General features: G+C 36.5%; 1 long non-coding RNA gene across 1 annotated transcript; it reads right to left on the bottom strand.

Moving 5' to 3' along the window:
- Positions 1-5,103: 5,103 nt before the first annotated feature.
- On the bottom strand, positions 5,104-6,744 carry LOC148787235 (uncharacterized). Its single transcript, XR_016066955.1, has 3 exons — positions 6,679-6,744; positions 6,100-6,166; positions 5,104-5,318 (listed from the first exon to the last, which is right to left on the bottom strand). It is a non-coding gene; the product is annotated as an uncharacterized LOC148787235 (long non-coding RNA).
- Between the last annotated feature and the right edge of the window lie 1,010 nt (positions 6,745-7,754).

Below are 7,754 nucleotides of genomic sequence, written 5' to 3'. Positions count from 1 at the left end.
TCCTTTTCCATAGATTTTGTGGGTTCGCACTACGATTATGCCATGTGTACCATTCTCCCTGCATAGGTAAGGGTAATAATCCTGTGTTCTGGATGCAAGTATTAAACTCTTCCATAGCCATTCGAGTATCTCCCGCTGTACCACAGATTTCACTAGTATCGCGCACTGCATTGATATCCCCTCCAACAAGCCACGGGATATCATTACACTGTAAGGCAATAGTCTCCATAGAAATCCATAACTCCCGCCTTTCGGCTATCTCATTAGCCCCATAAATAACAGTGATAGCAATGGTCTCATGAAGTGCACGGATATTAACACGATAGTGAATAAATTGTGTTCCACATTCAACCACATCAACATCAATAAAATTTTCATCCCAGCTAACCAAACACGATTACCAGACGAATCATAATCCACAAATCATTTAGAATGAGGTAATAAAAAAGCCTGAATATGTGGTACGTTATTAATGCCAACGCGAGTTTCAAGGAGGCCAAGAAATTGTAACTTGAACTCAGCAACGATGTCTTTTATTGCCAGCTGATGATCTTGTTTGTTCAGGCCACGTACATTCCATATTGCTGCATTCAACATGGATCACCAGGTATGGGGCTGCTTTGCTTTAGGGCCCTGAGACAAGTCATCTGTATCTTCTATTTGTTGTAAGGCATCAAAAGCATTATAAGTGATAATTGCCTTACCCCTCTCCTCACGACTTGGGCCAGCAACAGTTATGGGAGACTCAATGCCCTTTTGATGTTTTTCCACCTCTCTAGCTGGTGGAGGTCGTGGTGTTATCCTGTCAGGCATAGGAGAAGGTCGGGATGGTCCTGTTTTAGGTATGTAGACTGAGACTGGAGGCTTAACTGGTTTAAAAGACTTGTTGAGAGCACATTCTTTGGCCGCATGTCCTAATGTCTTACAACTTGTGCATTTGGGTGGTAACCATTCGTATTCCACGTCAATTTTGCACAGAGTTTCGCCTCCTTCCTCGTCAGGCGTCATGATAATAATATGTTTCCTGATAATTGAGTTCACATCGATCATCACGCATACACAAGCGAAGTCTAGTCTCGTGCATGCCCTCGTGATTGTATTCGGGTATAAAGGTTTACCAATGCCTTTGGCCACTATACTGAGCCCCTCCTCTGTCCATAGTTCAACTGGCAAGTTCTTAGCTTAATCCATACTGGAACCTGTGTATGTTTTAGTTTCCGCATTTCCATCCCAGGTGCCATTTTTGTAATACAATCGGTTGTCCTTGGAACAACCAAGGTCCTCCTTCAATGACTTCTTCCATATGTGCAACAGTCTTGAACTGGAAGAAGAAAAATCCGTTTATCGTAGCTTTGACCTCCCGAAGACCCAGCCATATTGACAAGGCAAATTCTTTCACATGATGAAAGTATGGCTTTTTCCCAAGAAAATAACCAACTGCTGTAGTTTTCCATCGAGTGGATCCGTTGCGAATAGTAGCAAGTGTAGGTCTCACAACTACTTCACCATTTTGTATTGTCAGAGCAACATATGATAGTGTTTTTCGAGTGGAGTTATTGAATGCATGCGCAATCTTGTCATCGGTTGTCAAATCCGGACAAGTATGCAGTGGAATATTTCCAACTAACTGTCTGGTAGGAATACTCGAAGGAAGTGGAGAGATTGGACTGTTATGTACTACATCGTCATGGATTCCATGTGATATATCAAATGATGATGCAGCCATGATGTCATCAGCTGACATGGGGCTGATGTCAGTAGTTGCAGGGCTTACATCAGCAGCTGTAATAGGGCTGACATCATTATTTCCAGTGCTGATGTCAGCAGCTGATTCAATGCTGACTTCAGCATTTGACTTGTTGCAAGAGGTCCGCGCCACCTCACCTGCCACATCAGTTCTTTCCACGTCAGACTCCAAGTAAGCGGCCGACATTGTTTCTAGTCGTCCGGTCACTGTCGCAGCAGTTTCCGACAGCCCATCGGAAATTGGTATTTGTTGTTTTCTGACAGCAGAGTTGCTGTTTCCACCATGAAAACCCGTCATCCCTTCCGTTCATGACGCCGACATAAGACATCTAATCGCCCTTCAGTCCACGCGTAAGTTCTGGTTCTTCAGGATTCTTCACCGGCGGCGAAAAGCAGCGATTTGTAGCTTCATGTCCAAATCGCAGGTTCCATTTGGTTTTCAATTCCTCCAAGGACTTCATGGATAGTTCATCTTTAGCATCCAAAACAGCGTGTGCAAGGCGTAGAAACTCGTAAAAATTGAAAGGGCTTGAAGCCCGGCCTCCATTGTTACGGATAGAAGGTGCGCCGCCAAACCCTAAGTTTGGCCGGCGCACTGTAGCACCAAAACCAGTCCTCAAATCACCGTCATTCTCCGTCGACTATATGTGATCTACCCTCTCAGAGATATTGTTGCCATGATTGCGCCTGGAATCGCTGTTCGATGCTTCATCTTCCTCAACCAGATTTGTTGCAGAAAACCCTAGATTTGGCGGCTCACTTGAATCTTCATTGCCTGACGTCAAAATGCAAATTTTCTCCTTGGGTAAGGATGAACCAACCCTAGAGACTCCAGATCTGCCATCGTTGGACGGAAAACCAGTCAGATTCGTTGGGAAATTGCCGTGCGATTCCTCGGTGTGCAGAAACCCTAATTTCAACGGCTGCAAAATAACCTTTGATTTCTCTTTCAATCTTCCATCATTTGCTACTGGATCAATGTTGTTCTCCTCCACGTTGGTTGGGCTTCTAACTGCCGGCGAAAACCCGGCGTCAAATGCCGAAAAAACGACCTCCAACTGTTCGTCTTCTTCCTCGCCGGAAGCAACCTGTTTTTCGCCGGCGCTGGTTGTCTTAGGACTGCTGCTACCCTCCATGATGTTTTCAGCGTTGTCCGGCCCCTCCTCATCGTTAGCCACTTCGCCGTCCGCCTCGTGTATGGATTGGAAACTAGAGAGAGAATTTTTAGAGAGAGAATTTGTGTTGTAAATTTGCTAAGCGTAATAATAACTACAAGTTAGTATAAAAGAGAAACAAACTTGCTTTAATAAAATCATGCAAAACAACAAAATTTTGAACATTCTCAAAATTCGATGACACCTGTCCCAAACGTTGGTCTAGACCCAAGCATTTGTGTGGTAAATTTGCTAAGCGTAATAATAACTACAAGTTAGTATAGAAGGGAAACAAACTTGTTTTAATGAAATCGTGCAAAACAGCTAACTTTTGAACGTTCATAGAATTCGACGAAACTTGACCCAATCGCAGGTCTAGACCCAAGCATTTATGTTGTAAATTTTCTAAGCGTAATAATGACTACAAGTTAGTATAAAAGGGAAACAAACTTGTTTTAATAAAACCGTGAAAAACAACTAAATTTTGAGCATTATCAGAATTCGACGAAACTTGACTCAAACGTAGGTCTAGATCCAAGAATTTGTGTGTTAAATTTCTAAGCGTAATAATAATTACAAGTTAGTATAAAGGGAAACAAACTTGCTTTAATAAAACCGTGCAAAACAGCTAAATTTTGAACGTCCTCAAAATTTTACGAAACTTGACCCAAACGTAGATCAAGACCCAAGCATTTGTGTTATACATTTGCAAAGCGTAATAATAACTACAAGTTTGTATAAGAGGGAAACAAACTTGCTTTAATAAAACCGTGCAAAACAGCTAAATTTTGAACGTTCTAAGAATTTGACGAAACCTGTCCCAAACGTTGGTCTAGACCCAAGCATTTGTGTGGTATATTTGTTAAGCATAATAATAACTACAAGTTAGTATAAAAGGGAAACAAACTTGTTTTAATAAAACTGTGCGAAATAGCTAAATTTTGAACGTTCTCAGAATTCGATGAAATTTGACCCAAACGTAGGTCTAGACCAAAGAATTTGTGTTGCAAATTTGCTAAGTGTAATAATAACTACAAGTTAGTATAATAGGGAAACAAACTTGCTTTAATTAAACCGTGCAAAACAGCTACATAATGTTTGGTTTTGTTTTTAACTTGTTTTGGGGTGTTTTGTGAAGATAGAGAGAGAAAAACAAAGATGAATAAAAATAAGTTAGAGATAGTGTGTATGTTTGAATTTGTTTTTGGAGATAATATAAAATAAGTATGGTATGTTTGATGTTGGGTAGTGGGGAGACAAAAAGTACTGTTCATTGTCAAATCATGTCTCTTTGATATATATATTTATATATATGTATGTGTAAAAATATATATAATTTATTTAGTTGTGAGTGATTAAAATAAATATTATTTTTAATTAATTATATTTTTTGGACAAAAAATAATTAAAACTGTTTTAAAATAATAAAAAATTATATCCAAAACTTACAAAACCAAACAAGACAAACATACACTATATTTTGGCCCATTTCAAAGATGGGCCAAAATTGAAACCAAACATACTACTAAATTTTGAACGTTATCAAAATTCAACGAAACTTGACCCAAACGTTGGTCTAGACCCAAGCATTTGTGTTGTAAATTTGCTAAACGTAATAATAACTACAAGTAAGTATAAAAGGGAAACAAACTTGTTTTAATAAAACCGTGCGAAACATATAACTTTTGAACGTTCTCAGAATTCGACGAAATTTGACCTAATCGTAGGTCTAGACCCAAGAATATGTGTGGTAAATTTTCTATGCGTAATAATACCTACAAGTTAGTATAAAAAAGGGAAACAAACTTGCTTTAATAAAACCGTGCAAAACAGCTAAATTTTGAACGTTCTCAGAATTCGACGAAACCTGTCCCAAACGTTGGTCTAGACCCAAGCATTTGTGTGGTAAATTTGCTAAGCGTAATAATAACTACAAGTTAGTGTAAAACGGAAACAAACTAGTTTTAATAAAATCGTGCAAAACATCTAACATTTGAACGTTCTCAGAATTCGACGAAACTTGACCCAATCGCAGGTCTAGACCCAAGCATTTCTATTGTAAATTTGCTAAGTGTAATTGTAGCACCCCCTTTGCTACAAGAGCTATATCTACCCTAAACGTCATACTTATAGTAATCCCCGTGTTTATATATATAAATGCACATAATCATCTGATCAATATACATACGTATTCACAACGTCATAACGACATAGTCAACCCACAACATCACATATATACAAATCAAACACCACAAGTGATCCACCACAATTGATCTCTACGCCCATGTTCTCTTTATACAAACAAAATACAATTTATACTCTAACTGACAAAGAGGAGAAAACTGCATACTGGCCCGACCTGCCTGAGTATAACACGTAGACCTAGCCTTCAACAGTCAGACACCTCAAAGTCAACTCCTGAAAGAAAATGTCAGCAGAGGGATGAGCCTGCCACTCAGTAAGCAAATAACCAGCCCTATCTATATATGTATACCACATATAACCTCAAACAAGATAAATAGGCAAGATGCATAAAACACAACCCAAACAAGATAAACAGGCTACACGCATGGAATACAATCAATTTGCTTCCACATAATCATCTTTATTACACCACATGACTATCTCATAATAAGACAACTAACCAAACTCCATTTTTCCTAATTTGCTTACCAGAAGGTGATATTGTGTTTTTCCCGCCAACTCAATCTCACCGTTATATAAATTCAAGTGAACCCCCTTGACAGCCGGCTCATCAATCTCGCACATAGCATTTTCTTTTCGCACATAGCATCGCATCAAAGCTCTTTTCATTGCGCACATAGCATTTTCTTTTCGCACATAGCACTTTCTTTTCGCACATAGCATTTTCAACACGTCAAGGGGTATTCACGCCACAATTATATTCAATTTCCACCACTCCCTCATTTCCACATATCACCATTCTTGTAAGCAACTAGTAACGTAAAACAATATATCATTACACTCTCATTTTCAGACACCCACAACACAACATACGACAAACATGATATTTCAACGTGTCTTCGCATTCCACGTACATACTATCGTCAATCAAATCAAATCATTCATCACTTATATAATTTCAGACAAATCAATGACAACATTAACCACAAATTCATATAACAATAAAACCACAAATACAGAAAGCATATATAGATAATACTAATTATTTACTTACCTCGACCTTACAACGTTTCTTTCCACACTGTCACTAATTGTCAGTCCTTTTACTTCACCCCCGTATCCTATAATGAATTATACCACATACAATTAATATATCGAGAATATCGTAATTTCTTTTAAATATAATATTAAATATTATTCGTACAATTTCTAATAATTCTTCAATATTCCATTTCTATCGAAGTACAAATCTTCGTTAATCCTCTTTATTAACATACCATTTATTAAATATAATTTTTGGAATATTTCTATGAATTTTCTATCAATTTCTCCCTACTATACAATTTAATTAAGCAATAATACATAGAATTACATATTTGGTTAGTCATTCCGATGGAATTGTGTAAATTAGCTATAATAATAATTAAAGCTAACAAATCTAATATTTTAATTACCCAACTATATCATTTTTATAGCAATTGTGATATTTAATACGACACTAATTTAAATAGTCAAACTCGTAAAATACTCCGATTAAATAGTACATCACTTAGTAAAAACAACATTTAATAAACGGACTAATTAAATACTATAATTATATAAATTAATAAAAATTAAAATTACATTTTCGTACCTCGGTTTCTCTCTTCGGTTTTCGGCCGAACAATTGCAATTTCCACTACTTGTATTGTGTGTGTGTAATGTGTATGCGTGCAGTGTATGTATTTTAAAATGAAATTGGGTGAAGAGAGAGGCCCCACCGCCTCCATTTCAAACTCTCTCTCTCCTCACTTATTACACACATAGATATATATACTATTTATATATATAAAGTATATAGTATTATTATTATATATATTTAATTAAACTTTTCTTAAAATACCAATCACGTCCTTTCTAATTTTCTTAATTACTATAATTTGTTCTCAAATGTTATAACGACCTCCAATTTAATTCATTCAAGTGTTATTATATTTCAATTATGACCCATAATTTATTTACTAATTAACTAAGTTTTATAAAAATTTACCAATTCATCTCCCAATTATATATTATAATTTTTGGGGCGTCACAGTAATAATACTACAAGTTAGTATAAAAGGGAAACAAAATTGCTTTAATAAAACCGTGCAAAACAACTAAATTTTGAACATTCTCAAAATTCGAGGAAACTTGACCCAAATGTTGGTGTAGACCCAAGCATTTGTGTTGTAAATTTGCTAAGCGTAATAATAACTACAAGTTAGTATAGAAAGCAAACAAACTTGTTTCAATAAAACCGTGCAAGACAGCTAACTTTTGAACGTTGTCAGAATTCGACGAAACTTGAACCAATCGTAGGTCTAAACCCTAGAATATCTGTGGTAAATTTGCTAAGCGTAATAATAGTACAAGCTAGTATAAAAGGGAAACAAACTTGTTTTAATAAAACAGTGCAAAATATCGATATTTTGAACGTTCTCAGAATTCGATAAAACTTGCCCCAAACATTGGTCTCGACCCAAGCATTTGTGTTGTAAATTTGTTAAGCGTAATAATAACTGCAAGTTAGTATAAAAGGGAAACAAACTTGTTTAAATAAAATCGTGCAAAACAGTTAACATTTGAACGTTCTCAAAATTTGATGAAACTTGACCCAATCGCAGGTCTAGACCCAAGCATTTGTATTGTAAATTTGCTAAACGTAATAATACTACAAGTTAGTATAAA

Source organism: Sesamum indicum, linkage group LG8, assembly GCF_026168435.1.
Source record: "Sesamum indicum cultivar Baizhima isolate 11 linkage group LG8, ASM2616843v1, whole genome shotgun sequence".
Classification (NCBI taxonomy): Eukaryota; Viridiplantae; Streptophyta; class Magnoliopsida; order Lamiales; family Pedaliaceae; genus Sesamum; species Sesamum indicum.
This window is presented reverse-complemented; position numbering and strand designations above follow the sequence as displayed.